Source organism: Canis lupus, chromosome 32, assembly GCF_048164855.1.
Source record: "Canis lupus baileyi chromosome 32, mCanLup2.hap1, whole genome shotgun sequence".
Classification (NCBI taxonomy): Eukaryota; Metazoa; Chordata; class Mammalia; order Carnivora; family Canidae; genus Canis; species Canis lupus.
Window position 1 is genome coordinate 39657515 of NC_132869.1, and position 14902 is coordinate 39672416.

The 14902-nt window shown below is 47.2% G+C and overlaps 1 long non-coding RNA gene across 1 annotated transcript; it reads right to left on the bottom strand.

Moving 5' to 3' along the window:
- Positions 1 to 9515: 9515 nt before the first annotated feature.
- Positions 9516 to 14017, bottom strand: LOC140622835 (uncharacterized). Its single transcript, XR_012022497.1, has 4 exons — positions 13846 to 14017; positions 12613 to 12739; positions 12352 to 12498; positions 9516 to 10023 (listed from the first exon to the last, which is right to left on the bottom strand). It is a non-coding gene; the product is annotated as an uncharacterized lncRNA (long non-coding RNA).
- Between the last annotated feature and the right edge of the window lie 885 nt (positions 14018 to 14902).

The window sequence follows — 14902 nt, forward strand, 5'->3', positions numbered from 1 at the left end:
GAAGTCTGGCTATGGAGGATGGAGAAAGTATAAGGATAGCTTGAGAAGACCTGGGACCAAGGATGACCAGAGATGATGTGCTTTATTTTAAAGATTTTATTTATTTATGAGAGAGAGAGAGAGAGAGTTGGAGAGGGAGAAAGAATCTGAAGCAGACTCCATACTGATCACAGAGGCCAACATGGGGCTGGATCTCACAACTACAAGATCATGACCTGAACAAAAACCAAGAGTCAGACACTTAACCAACTGAGCCACCCAGGCACCCCAGAGATAATGTGTTTTAAAATATGGAGGAGTCTTGAAGGAAGACTTTGATGAAACATGAAAAGAGAGTAATTGATAAAGGGAAGTTCTGGAGGAGAAAGAATGATGTGAGGGCAGTACAAGTGTACAGATGTGTTTGTGGTAGCAGGAGAGGTAGCTCTTCCTCTGAGATTGAGAGTAAGAGAATGCAAAGCATCAGGAGCAATTTATATGAATTGTATGCAGATCCTGTCTTTAAGAAAGTCACAATCTGAAAGGAAGATGAGACATGACGTCTTCAGGAATATTGGCTTCAAGCTAAAGAAATTCACTCAAAAGTTTAAGTTGAAGGTCATTGTGAAATAATAGAAAATATATATTGATCTCTGCTCCTGGTTCCTGGCACAGAGCCCCTAAAACCCTAGCAATTTCCTAAGTGATAAGGCACTGGGAACATCTTTTGTTCTAATATGTGGTCTTTGATCTCAGTTCCTGATGCAGAGCTCCTAAATCCCTTGGAATTTCCCAGGCTATAAGGACATTTTTTGTTCTAATGAGGTAACGCTTGATTGCTTCCTGGTTGGGGGCTGGTCACCAGAAAGATCATTATTAGAAGCTTGGAGCCTTCAGCCCCACTCCTCATCTTCCAAGAAGAGGAGAGGGGCTAGAGATTGAATTAATGATTGATCACACGTACTCCATACTAACTTCATGGGGACAGAAGCTCCTGTGGTTGAAACCCTTGTGGACTTTGTCTTATGTGTCTCTTCATCTGGATCTTCATCTATATCTGTTTTCATATCCTTTATTATATTATAAATTGGTAAGTGTTTCCCTGAGTTCTGTGAGCTGTTCTAACAAATTATTGAATCCAAGAAGGTGGTCATAGGAAACTCAGATCTAGGGATGCCTGGGTGGCTCAGCGGTTGAGCATCTGCATTTGGCTCAGGGTGTGATCCCGGAGTCCCGGGATCGAGTCCCACATCAGGCTCCCTGCATGAGCCTGCTTCTCCCTCTGCCTGTGTCTCTGCTTCTCTCTCTCTCTCTCTCTCTCTGTGTGTCTCTCATGAATAAATAAATAAAATCTTAAAAAAAAAAAAAGGAAACTCAGATCTATAGCCAGTTGGTCAGAAGCACAGGTGACAACCTCCCTTTGTGAATGGCACCTGAGATGGGGGAAGTAGTCTTGAATACTTAACCTGTGGAGTCTGAGCTAACTCAGCTTAGAGTTAGAACTGAATTGACTCTGATATTCAGCTGGTGTCACAGAGAGACAGCTTGGTGTGGACCACCCTCCTTCCTGAATCTGGTGTCGTAAGTATTGTGAGCGTGGTAGTGATGTGAAAGTAGTAGAGAAACACAGGCGTGTTTTTCCTATAGAGCCTGTTTATTAAAAAGATATAAAGGAATATCAAGGAAACCCAACTGTGAGGTTTTAAAAAATACCTTTATCAAGATACATATTTCTCATACTGTAAACTTTACCTATATGAAATTCAGTGGATATTAGCATATTCACTGAGTTGTGCAACTATCACCATGATCTAATTTAGGACATTTTCAACATCTCAAAAGAAATCCTAGATGAATTAGTAATCATGCCCCATTCCCACTACCTCCTGGTTCCCCACTGGCCCTAGGCAACCGCTGATCTGCCCTCTGTCCCTGTTCATTCTGCACATTTCACATAAATGAAGTCATATAATTTATAGTGTTTCATGTTTAGCTTCTTTCACTTAGCATAATGAAAGATTTCAAGGTTTATCCATGTGATAGTATGCATCAATACTGTGATTTTTTTTTAAATTCCTAAACAATGTTCCATTATATGGATATACTACATTTAATTTGTCCATTCATCAATTGATGGTTGTTTTGACTTTTTGGCTACTGTGCATAATGCTCCTATGAACATTTATACACACGTTTTTGTGTGGATATATTTCATTTCTCTTGGGTATATCCCTAGGAGTAGAATTGTTGAATCACATGGTATAAGGTGGTGTCTTGTTGGGGTTTTGATTTGCATTTCTGTAATGATTAATGATGCTGAACATCTTTCACATGCTCATTGGCACATGAGTTGTGTCCCCCTCCTCAATTAATATGTTGAAGCTCTAACTCCCAATGTGATGGTATTATGGAGGTGGGGTATTTGGAAGATAAGTTCATAAGGGTGAATTCCTCACGATGGGATTAATGTCCTCATGAGAAGAGACACCCAAGAACTTGTTCTCTTGCTCTCCTACGTGAGGACACAGAAAAAAAGAAAAGAAAAGAAAAAGAAAAAAAATAAGCTGTCTGCAAGCCAGAGAGAGGGCTCTAACCAGGAACCAAATCAGCTAGCATCTTGATCCTAGATTTCTCAGTTTCCAGAATGGGGAGAAATGTGTCTGTTGTGTGAGCTAACCAGTCTGTGATACTGTGTTGTAGCAGCCTGAACTAATACATTACCTAAGAAACCATTGTCTAGCCCAAGGTCAAGAAAATGTACTCCTATGTTTTCTTCTAAGAGCGTTATAATTTCCTCTCTCTCTGTTTTTTTTTTTTTTTTTTAAAGAATTATTTATTTACTTCAGGGGGAAGGGGCAGAGGGAGAAGGAGAGAGAATCTCAAGCCGACTCCACCCTGAGTGAAGAGCACATCGCAGGGGTCAATCTCACTGCCCTGAAATGAAGGCCCTGAGATCCCAAGCTGAGCTGAAACCAAGAGTTGGACATTTAAATGACTGTGTCACCCAGAGGCCCCAGTTTCATCTCTCACATGTAGGATGATTATCCATTTTGAGAATTGAGTTGGCTCTGCATGCATCAGGGGTCCACCTGCAGTAATTAGCTGTGGCCAGGGAGGTGAGGTGTCTTGGCCCGCAGATTCGTTTTCTCCAGGGCTGTGAGGCTGTGAGTAGAGCTAGAACAATAAGCAGCCTCTGAAGCGAGGATTTGAGTGCAGGTGATTTATTAAATGCTCTAAGAAATCTGCGAGGGAGTGAGGGAAGCAGTATCGGAAGGGGAAGAAGCCAATGGAAGGAGGGATTTCAGTTGAAGTCCAAACCTCTCTGCCTGACCCCCTGGGGAGTCCTGGCATATAAATCACATCTGAGGGTTTGCAGCTCTTTGCAGGCAAAAGAGGTGGGCTTTGTGACCTTGCACCAGTCAGTCGTTGCTGGAGGGTGGGAAGGGGATGGGGAGTAAACTCCCCGACCTGTAACTCAGGATATGTGGAGTGGTGCATCGCAGCTGCAGGAGCCCACGGGCAATTGCTGAAGAAGGTTGAAGCTGCAAACACTTGGAACCAAAGTACACAGAGGCTGAGGGTGGGCACACTGCACGGGGCGGGGATCTGAATGGGGGCGAGGGCGTCCTCTGATGACATGGCACGAGGTAGAAAATAACACACGGGGGCACCTGGGTGGCTCAGCGGTTGCATGTTTGCCTTCAGGCCATGATCCTGGGGTCCCCACGGGGAGCCTGCTTCTCCCTCTGCCTGGGTCTCTGCTTCTGTCTGTGTGTCTCTCATGAATAAACACATAAAATCTTTAAAAAAGAGAAAGAAAATAATACACGACATCAGAGAGATGCAGATAAAAGTGCTGGGGAGTTATTGGAAGAAGAGTGTTTCTTCCCTTTTTTGCTCTGTTGTGTGATGAGGATTATTTTTTTTTAAGATTTTATTTATTTATTCATGAGACACAGAGAGAGAGAGAGAGAGGCAGAGACACAGGCAGAGGGAGAAGCAGGCTCCACGCAGGGAGCCCGACGCGGGACTCGATCCGGGGACCCCAGGATCACAACCTGAGCCGAAGGCAGATGCTCAACCTCTGAGCCACCCAGGCATCCCATGTGTGATGAGAGTTTTATGGTAACTTTCAGAGACGTGAAAGTGCCCCTAAGAGGCTGCAAGGATCCCCTGAAGGTGGATTGAAACCATCCAGTTGGTACAGTACCAGCACCAGTCTGGTTGCTGAGTGGGCTCAAAACTCAGGTGTCTTCTCATAGAACATTGCGTCCTGCTTACCTCCCGGGCCGGGGCCGCATTCCCACATCATGGACACGGAGCCTGCTGCTTGCTTGCCACGTCTGGGGTAGGCCCTATAGATTCCTGGTGTCTGTCTCCGCCCGCCCTCGGATATGGAGTGTAATCCTCACCACCTTTTACCTTTCTGAATGGTATCCCTCCCCTTCCATGCCCCAAATAACAAGGCTGTCTGTTCTCCCTCCCTAAGCAGCTCATTTCTAAATCTAATCCTGGTGGATGATGGGTAGATGTGGTGATACAGTTAACAAGTCTCTAATGTGGGCAATTATAACCTAGAATATGGCTTGGCTTAGGTCTCTCCCACTCACGTGCACAGACTGATTCAGTAACGCACACCCACTCACAATTACCCTCTTGTGTCTGAGAAAATCCCATAGCCGGGCCTCACAGGCAACAGACCCGAGCTGTGCACATCCAGGCACACACAGGCCCGCAAACGCCCACGGGCCCTCACACGCTCTCAGAGATGTTTACTATAGTGGCTGTGTTTGGCGTGTCTTCCCAGACAACACCCCTTTTTAGAAAGGCCCTGCCCAAGGCTCTGTTGCAGAGGTGGGTCAGGGTGGCTGTGTTTGCAGCAGCTATCCTGCCCCTTCTCCCATCACGCGTGGCTGCTTGTACCAGATGGTCACTTGCCCTGGGATTTCGTAAGCACAAGTGTTTTTAGGAATTCTTTGGTGGCCAGTAGCAAAACCAACGTAGGAACCAGAGGGATCTGCAGGACGCGATAGCAGGACAGGCAGAAAGGCTTTGTGAGGTTCTAGAACTGAAACCAGAAGCCATCTTCAACCCAAGCAGCTTCCCTTCCCTTCTTCTTTTTTTCTCTTTGGGACAGGGGAGGTTTTTCCTCTCTCCTCTGCTTCTCTTTTCTCTCTAGCTGAAAGGCCTGTACTCAAATCACTTGGAGCATTTATTAAAATTCAGAGCCCTAGATCTCTGGGAAGAGAGCCAAGGAAATTACATTATTAACAAACGCCCCAGGTGATCCTTCGGCAGGCAAAAGTTTGAGAACCACCGTGCTAAGGTGCCGCATAATTCAAACATTGACATATCTTTAAGACAGGTCCTTCTGGTTACACCACCACCAACTAACTAATATTCACATGCTTGCTCCGATCCCAAATTTCTCAAAGTGAGAAGCCGCTGATGCAGCAGGAGTCAGATGTCACAGGCCCAGGGGCTGTGGCCGTCAGTGAGGGGGGCGGCCTGGTCCAATCAGAAGATGCAGACCCTGACGGGCTGGGGGGACTGACCAGCTTGTCCTCCGTTCCAGCAGCTCCCAATTCCTCATCATTAGTTCCCTTGCATGTAAGTGGGCTTGGGTGGGCTATTTGCACTCAAGTGACTCCCAAGGCACAAGTCCTCAGAAACACTCGGGCACACGTTCTCACTGTACACATACACGTGTGCATTGGCTGACAAGTACACACTCATCGTTGAGGGCACTGTGGGAGAGGTTTGTTCTGGTAATGATCTCTTTGCAGCTCAGTAGGACTATAAAAAAGGTGGGGGACCTTTGTTAATTATATATCTTACATTCAATGAAACATAATATTTAATTTAAATAATTGCAGGAGGCGACTTTGATGCTTTGATTCACTTCCCAGAACACACTACACTGTTCTTCTCCCTCCCTGGTCTGCTGAGCTGATGTCTCAGGATGAAAGACCAACCTGGCTCTGTCCCTTTTACAGGATCTTTGTCCTTAAAAATGACGAGCTGCTTCCCTGATGTAGTATAAAGCCAGCATCACAGTCGTTTCACTAGCTTTAAAAAGGAAACGCCAGCGAAATATATTCATTTTATCTTTTCTAAACAGCAGAGTGGAGAGATGGTGCTTACTTAGAACAAGCTGCTGAGAGGAGGCAGGTGTTCTGTGCGGATGGCCCCACGAGTGAGTCAATGGTGGACACCACTTCTTAATCCACCCCCCCCCCCAGACTGGCCATGTTGGCTGATTTTGGCCACACCTTGGCCACAGTGCCTTGGGCACTGTCCATCTCCGTGGGCTTTCAGCAATCAAAAGACAAACCATCTTCTGCTGGCCCTGCCCTCAGCAAGGTCTCCAGAGGCGAAAGGTTGGGTGACCTGGTGATAACCCCCAAACACTATAACACTACAAAACCAGCTACAAAACTCAAACTCTGACAAATCAGGCTGGGAATTCCTCTTTTGACAAAAGCTTCCAGAGTTCAGGTGGCCAGGAGGCTCATGCCAACATCTGAATCTCAGGATCCTTGCTTAGCTGGGAGCCTCCAAGGCAACGCATCTGGCTGAGTCCACGCCAGCTGGCTGAGCACATCCCTGGAATTGCCTCTGTCTCCTTTCTGGAAGACAAGAGTCTTGATGCCGAATGTAGGTCACGTTTGTGTCCAAGATTTTTTTTTTTCTTTTTTTTTCTAAGACAGTGTCTGGGAAGTAGCTGGGCTGGGGGTGGTTTGGGACAGGGAGGAGGGAAGCTAACATTGTTGAGTGTCTCTGATGTGTCAGAGACAGTGGCTGGTGTACAGACACTGTGGCCTTTGAGCCTCACTAGTCTTGTGAACGAGGGAGGCTTAGCCCCACTTCACAGATAAGGAAACAGGGACACCGAGGCATCACTGGCTAAGGTCATCCAGTTGGTAAGAGGCAGAGCCAGGATTTTAAGCTACGCTGTCTGGTTCCAGAGTGACTCCCTTTTCCATTGCAGCTGCTATTGGAGAGGGGTAAGGTGAGGGTTCTCCTCACCTGGGTTAGCTCCCCCAGCTTCTAGAGGCTCACGGCAGTAGAGAGGGGGTCCAGGTAGGGCCTACGGGCTCTTCAGTTTGGCCAATGAGCTGCCGCAGGGCCAGGCCACTGTATCCCACCCATTTATTCCATCTCTCTCCTCTGCCTTCATCTTCTGTCTTTGCCAATCAAATACTCCCCATCAATCTGATATTAAAATAACAATGGCAAAAAAAGAAAAGAAAGAAGAAAAGAAAAGAAAACAAAAAGAAGAAAAGAAAAGAAAAAAAAGAAAAGAAAAAAAAGAAAAGAAAAGAAAAGAAAAGAAAAGAAAAGAAACCTCCTTGACCTCCATCAGCCGCCAGCCATCATTTTATCTTTATGGACTGATGTACCTCCCTTCTCAGCTGAGCTCCTTCAAAAAATTATCCTCATATCATGTCCCCACTTCCTTGCTGTCTTCTTGTCCCATTCCAGTCTGGCCTCCTCTCCCTGCTCCGCTGAAAGTGCCCCACCATGGCCACTACTTACCTTCTTGTCACTAAATTCATTAGACAATGGAAAGTGTCTAATGACACTTCTCAGCAGCATTGACATTTTGGCCTCTGAGTCTCTCTTAATGCCTTTGTTTTCTTTTTTTTTTCCCATGACAATGCATTCTCTGGATTTTCCTCCCCCTTCTCAGCCTCTTTTTCAGGCTCCTTCTTCTCCACCTAGCCTTTAAACATCCAGGTTTTTCAGGGCCCGGCATCAGCCTCTTCCCTTCTGATTCTACATCTGCTCCCCAATGTCACCCGTGTCCATGGCTTAAATACCTCCAGCTGCTAATGATGCCCAGCGCTGTATCTTCAGCCTCAATGATTTTCCTGAGTTCCAGATCCATGGATCCAATTGTTGATGTAAAGGTCTGGCAAATTTTTGTGAAACAGGGCAGATAGTAAATGTTTTAGGCTTTGTGGGCTAAATGATGTCTGTTCCCTCAACTCTGTCATTATAGTGGACTCAACCATAGACAACATGACAATGAATGGGCATGGCCATGTTCCAATAAAACTTGATTTATGGACACTGAAATTAGAATTCTCACAATTCTATACAATTCTCATGTGTTAGGAAATGTTATTTTCCTTTTGATTTTTGCCAATGTTTAGAAATGTAAAAACCAGATGCGGTTGATAGACTACAGTTGGTGGCCTGCTGGTCTACCCGTTGGTTCACTCAGACAGCTGGTAGACATCTCACACCAGTGTGTCCGCAGTGGAAGTCTGAACTTTCACCTCTAGATCTCAGTGTCCCCAGCTCACTGAAGGACGACCTCAAGACTCACAATTGCTTGCGCAAGAAATCAGGGAGTCAATCCTTGATGGATCCTTTTTCTCACTCCTCTCTACTGTCAATGACTAACCACCAAGTCCGGTAGATTTTCTTTCCTAAGTACACGTAGAGGATAATATTGTGAAATGTCTGCCATGGTTTTTATTCTGGGAATGTGAGTTGGTTCACTCTCTCATGCCCCACGAGTCTTTTCTCAAATGTCACCTTCCCCATCGGGTCTAGCTTGATGCCCTCTCTTCATCCTCCAGAGCTTTACCCTGTTTTCCTTCCTCACCTTCTGCATTTGTCACTTGAAATGCACTGTGGAATTTACTACCTATTAGTGCCATTGTTTCTGGCCTGCCTCTCCTGATCAGAATACCAGCTCTCTAAGGGCAGGGATTTTTGTCTATTTTGTTCACTGTTTTGTCCCAGGGACCTAGAGCAGTGCCCAGAGAAGGGACTCAACTGACTTGTGTTGCCGAGGTGTAGATTTCTTCATGAAGAAGGCAGGACTGGCTGAGACAAAAGGAATCATTGCTATTCACAAATGGGACTCTTCAAAGAAGTGTTTCTTGACCCTAGCTGCACATAGAACCATCTGGGAGCTTTGAGGATCCCGCTGCCCAGACTAAGCCCCAGCAGACCAATTAAATCAGAAGTTCCCAGAATGGGAACTTTTTCAGGTCGCTCCAAAGAGCAGCCAAGGTTAAGAACCACTGCTTTAAAGCAACGGGAATTATAATGGTCATAAAAGCAAATTTTTTGTTTACGAAAGTCAGGCTTTGTGGTGGAGAAAAAAGCATGTGTGGGTTCTGAAGATCCCGAGCTCGGAGAACTGGGTGTTTGAGCAGGGAAGAAAGTAGATTACGGCACGGAAGGAGAGACAAGTTCAGCAGTGTTGGGGCTGGTACCATAGTCCCTGTGTCCTGGCTCACACTGTGGATAGGCTTGGGGATGAAGAGTTGGGAAAAGGCTTTCTTTTAACCCCTTAACTTTTCATTTTGAAATTATTTCTGATTTGTAGAAAAATTGAAGAGAGAATAAAGCACAGAAATTTCTCACATACCCTTTGCCCAGCTTCCCCTAATGTTATCATGCTACAGGACCCTTATATAATTGGAGAAACCAAACCATAAAACACTGAAAAATATTGTTAAGTAATTTGCAGGATTTTAAAAAAAAGATTTGTTTATTTATTAATGAGACAGAAAGAGAGAGAGAGAGATGCAGAGACACAGGCAGAGGGAGAAGCAGGCTCCATGCAGGGAGCCTGACGTGGGACTCGATCCCGGGTCTCCAGGATCACCCCCGGGCCAAAGGCAGGTGCTAAACCACGGAGCCACCCAGAGATCCCCCAATCTGCAGGCTTTATATGAATTTCACCAGGTTTTCCAACAATGTCCCACTCCAAGAGGCCACATTGCATTTAGTCATCAGATAGTCTCCTCCAATCTGGGACAATTTCTCAGTCTGTCTTTGTCTTTCATGATGTTGACACTTTTGAAAAATATTCATCCATTTTTCTGTTGTTTTCTTATGATTAGACCAAGGTTATGTGTTTTGGGCAAGAATACAGCAGAAGTGATGTGCTCTTCTCACTGCATCTTATCAGGGGTAGGTGTTGTCCATCCGTCTGATTACTGGCGGGTGTTCATCTTGATCACTTGATGGTGTCTCCAGGTTTTGGTGGAGGAGTCTTTTGTCTCATTTCTTCTAACTCTTTGTGAACATAAGCAATGGAACATTTAGGTAGGGACAATCTGGATTAGTCTCTCATGCCACCTCACCTAGAAATTCCTTCACTTCCAGTGGTTTGTGAAGGGGATAAGCCAATGTTTCTGCCCCCTGGAGAGGGGCCAAGCAGGTGGAGAGTTCACCTGGCTGCTAGAGGACCCTGGAGCAGAAGCAGGGGGAAGGACAGTTCCGGGCCAATGCAGGTGGAGAGGCGGTCAGTCTCAGAGGACTGATGGGGCCAGCCATAGCAAAAATAGGTGGATGGTCAGAAGGGAGCAATACAAATCTTCCATAGCAATACCACTGTACAAGCCTTCCTCTACTTATGATGGGGTTATATCCTAATAAATCCAACGTAAGTTAAAAATAATCTGTCAAAAATGCATTTAATACACCTGACCTACCGAGCATCATAGCTTGGCATAGCCTACCTTTAATGTGCTCAGAACACTTACAGTAGCTCACAATTGGTTAAAACCATCTAGCACAAAGCCTATTTTATGATACAGTGTTGGCTATCTCATGTAATGTGTTGAAAGTGAAAAACAGAAAAAGCAACGATTGTATAGTTATAGAATGGTTGTAAGTGTGTCAGTTGTTGATCTTCATGATGGTGAGGCTGACCGGGAGCTGTGGGCCTGATGCCCAGCACCGCGAGGGAGTATGGTACCACTTATTGCTAGCCTGGGAAATGATCCAAATTCAAAATTTGAAGTATGGTTTCTACTGAATGCATATTGTTTTTGCACTCTGATAAGGTCAAAAATTGTTAAGTTGAACCATCATAAGTCAGAGACTGTACGCTTAATCTGCTGGGAGAATGGACCATATATCACACTGCTGGGCGGTGTTACAGGAATGGAGTTGGGGTCAACACTGACACCCAGACAGACCTGGTTGCTCTGCTGTGCTCAGCAAAGACCAGGGAACAACATATAGACCAGGAGTCTCTTCCCTGGTTCCATGATGTCTTCCAAACCATGCTAGCTCTCGTGTATGTTTTTTTTTTTCTTTGTTTGTTTTCGTGTATGTTTTTCCTTCATGTCTCTTTTACTATTGTCATCACATGGTGATATGAATCATTATTTAATGATTATTTGCTGTTTAAACTATAAGGTCTATGAGGGCAAGAACTATCACCGTGTCCCTGGAGCCTAGTACAGTGTCTGGCTCGCAGGAGTGGATATTTATTGAGTGAATGAAAACATGAATAAATAGGAGTCATGCCTTTGGTCCAGATCTGAGGGGTTGGAGCAGGATTCTAAACACAGAATCTGCCTGCATTGCCCACCATAGGAAAGATGGGATAGGAAAGAGGGAAGTCCTCCTCAGGTACCCTTAGGACAGGGACCACACATTCTTTTGCTCAGTTTTGCTAATTTGCATATGTCTGGCCTTGTTTCCACAAGACCAGGCAACGTATGAGATTCATCAGCCTGGGACACAGGTGTGGGAGGCTGGTTACAGGTCACGCTGCAACCTGCTGGCACCTCAGCATCTTCCACTCTTGGCTCTCTTGACACCCAGACGGACCTCGTCCTAGCCAGGGTCTCTCTCAGCTCTCTTCCCATCTCCACCCTGTCCTTCCCATTGGCTGTAGGGCTTCCCCTACCTCACTCCAACAGGGGCCCCTGCCTTCCTGTCTCTGGACCCATAAAAAGTTACTTTGGTCTCCATCAATAGGCTGTCTCTTTACGGGGGTGATGCTGGTTTGCAGAACGGAGCCTCCAGGTGGGGCAGGATGGAGCCAGCCCCCACAGACAGCTTTGCTTCTCCAGATGATGCATTAAGCTGCATCAGCAGATTTTTGCTTTTTATGAGGACAACTACGACTCCCGAAAGAAGCCTTACAGAGAGGGTACAGGGAGGGAGGGGAGCAGGGAGAGGAGTGAGGGAACATAATTCTCAAAGTTCAGAGAGCCCTGCTCAGATCCTGTCCTCTCTGCCGTCTTCCTGTGTCATCGTTGGAGTCTGTAAGTGCACCAGTAATGCTCGCCTACCACTCACGCGGTGTGGACACAGGCTCACCCAGGTGCGGAACACACACAAACTTACACTCGCCACCACCATCCCTTGGCCTGCTGCCCTCTTCTGCTTTTCTCCCCTCTATCGCCCAGCTCACTCCTGGCCCTCCCCACTCCCCCACCTCAGTGACATTTCAATCATCCCTTACTCAGGGAGGCCCTGGCCCAGACTCCCGGTGAAGTGCTCTCAGAGCACCACGTGCCATGCCCCAGCCCCCTTTTGGTGTTGTCTGTAGTGGAATTTGACATTCATTTGTGTGTTTCTTTAATGAATATGTGCCTCACCTACCAGACTGTAATTTTCAAGTGACAGTCCGTTTTGTTCTATGCTCTGTACTTAGCACGTTGTCTGGTACGAAGCAGGTTGTCATTAAATAATCGCTGAATGAATTACAGGGTTTCCCTCGCGCTCTGGAAGCGGAGCTCCTGTGAACGTCTGTGTAAGCCAAAACGGTGCAACAGAGAAAAGAAATTACCATTAATTTATACGGGAACATTTTTTAAGCGGTCCCAGACCCAAAAAGTAATCCCTTTTCAGCTTTTCTGATACCTTAGGGCACAGCTTGCTAGTGGATGCACAAAATAAATTGAGATAAGGCCTGACGCTGAGATGCTGGTGTCAATCGTGGGGAAGGGGCATGATGGGGCCATTGGCACTTGGGGCCCATGCTGACTCCCTGCAAAACAAACACCGAACACTATTTTCAATTTTCACCTTTTTAATACCATTAACAGTGAAAATCCTCTTTGGGGTTTCTTCTGTTAGTGAAAACAGGTCCGGATGTAGGTTTTGTGTAAAAGGGTAGTGGTGTAAACTGAACTTTCATAAAGTGGGGCATGCCTGTAATGGTTGTGGGAGGCAGCTTCTGAGACTGCGCCCCAGGACCCCTACCTCCCAGCAGTTGTGCCTTTGTGTAGCTCCTCCCCCGAGGGTGGGCTGGGTCTAGTGCCTCACTCCCAATGATGGGAGAAATGATGGATGTCACTTCTGAGATTAGCTTATAAAGGACTGTAATTCTCATCCCTCTCTCTCCCTCTCACTCCCTCTCTCTCCCCACCCCTCTCGTCTTGACTTGCTTGTTCTGATGAAGCCAGCTGCCATGTTGTGAGCAGCCCCATGGGGAGGCCTGTGTGGCAAGGAACTGAGGGTGGCTTCCAGGTGACAACCGGTGAGGAACCGAGGCCCTCAGTCCACCTACTGGCAGTGAACTGCCTCCTGCCAGCAGGCAGGTGAGTCAGGCCTTGAGATGGCTGGGGACTGGCTGGTCCCTTGGTTTCACTTTGTAGAGGACTTAGAGCCAGAGGACCCAACTAAGCCATGCCCCGATTCCTGACCCATAGAAACTGGGAAATGATAACTGTTGTTCCTTCCAGTCACCAAGCTTGGGGGTCATTGTTACACAGCACTGTTATGTACAGATGGCTAACGTAACCGATGGATGACCGAGACACCCACAGCCACCGTGCCCTGAGGTGTGTGCTCCTCAGAGCCTCCCCTCTACATCAATTGGCCTTCATCTCACCACACGTGAGCATCATTTGTGTGAGCACACGCACACAGCACCCCCTCCACGAGCACACATATCTGAGCCCTGAGAGGCCCTCCACCTTTCTCGCCCTTTGCTACCTTACAACCCCATTCAGGTGACATCTGTTTAGTAATTCTCTTGTGTCGAGCCAGAGCTCCAGGCCCACTTGGAAGCCACGCCTGACCCTACCACGGAGCCTCTTATCCTAACAGACCCCCTGCCCAGGCCTATGTCACAGCTGAGGCCAGACTTACCACTTGCCCAGCAGCCTTGTGAGAGCTGCTCAGTGTGAAGGTGGAGGCTGGCTCCAGCCTGAGGAGAGTAGCAGGAGAAGGGCGATTGCAGGGGAAGTTGTCTCTCATACCCCCCTCCAGTGCCCGCCTCTGCTCCACACAAGGCCGGCCTGTGCTCCTGTGGCAGCTCAGCCCCCCTCCTGCCAGCAGGGTCAGAATAAAAGGGAGCTGTTCCCAGCCTGGAGCCCTCCACCGGGCAGCAGTGGGCAGGGCGGCGCACGCCCCTCCCAGGCTGGCAGCTGGCTGGGCAGCAAGGACATGGTGGCCCCTAACAAACAGGAGATCTCCTTTCTCCTCACTTGCTCAGTCCCAGCCTCCCAGAAGCTCTGGAGAGAGGCCTCCTGCAGCCCAGGACTCACAGGACACTTTCCTGGGAGTCACTTCTATGAGAGGGATCAATGTCTGAAAGCACCAATAGGAAATGCTCACATTTCTGGTACTGGAGAGGGGGCTGATATTTTAGAGGCCTCTCCTCCAGGCAGATTTGCCGGCAATAGCATGAATATCCTTCACTGAGTGGCAGGAAGAGATCTAGAAAGCCCTTATTTCCAGCTCCTCTCTCCTGACCATCCTACTACTGACTCAGAGGCTCCTGCCTCGCTCTGGGTCTAATGAAGTTATTCGGAGTCCAGTGCTGGTTTCCTTGGGAAGGATGATTGAGGAACATCTGCAGGCATTTATGTCTTGCTTTCTCAGGCCTTATTTTCCCCTTGGCTCTGCTTTCTTTGGACAAAAATATGGAGCTCTGCTCTCAGGGAGAATGAGCAGCACAGGCAGGCTGAAGAACTGAGTCATCTGGATGGACTGTCCGTAGGGATTCTCAGGGCCCTCTGAGGCTATTTGCTTAGCTTAGACCTCAGGCTTTGGGCAAGGCCAGAAGCCCTCAGCTTGTGCTTCCCATAGACAGTGCCAGGGAAGCACTCTCAACTGTTGCTCCTGCCAATCACCTCTGAGGAGCCTGCTGCTTCAGACCTCAGAGAGAGGGGAGGTTCTCTCTCAACCTGAGAGGCTCTCACTG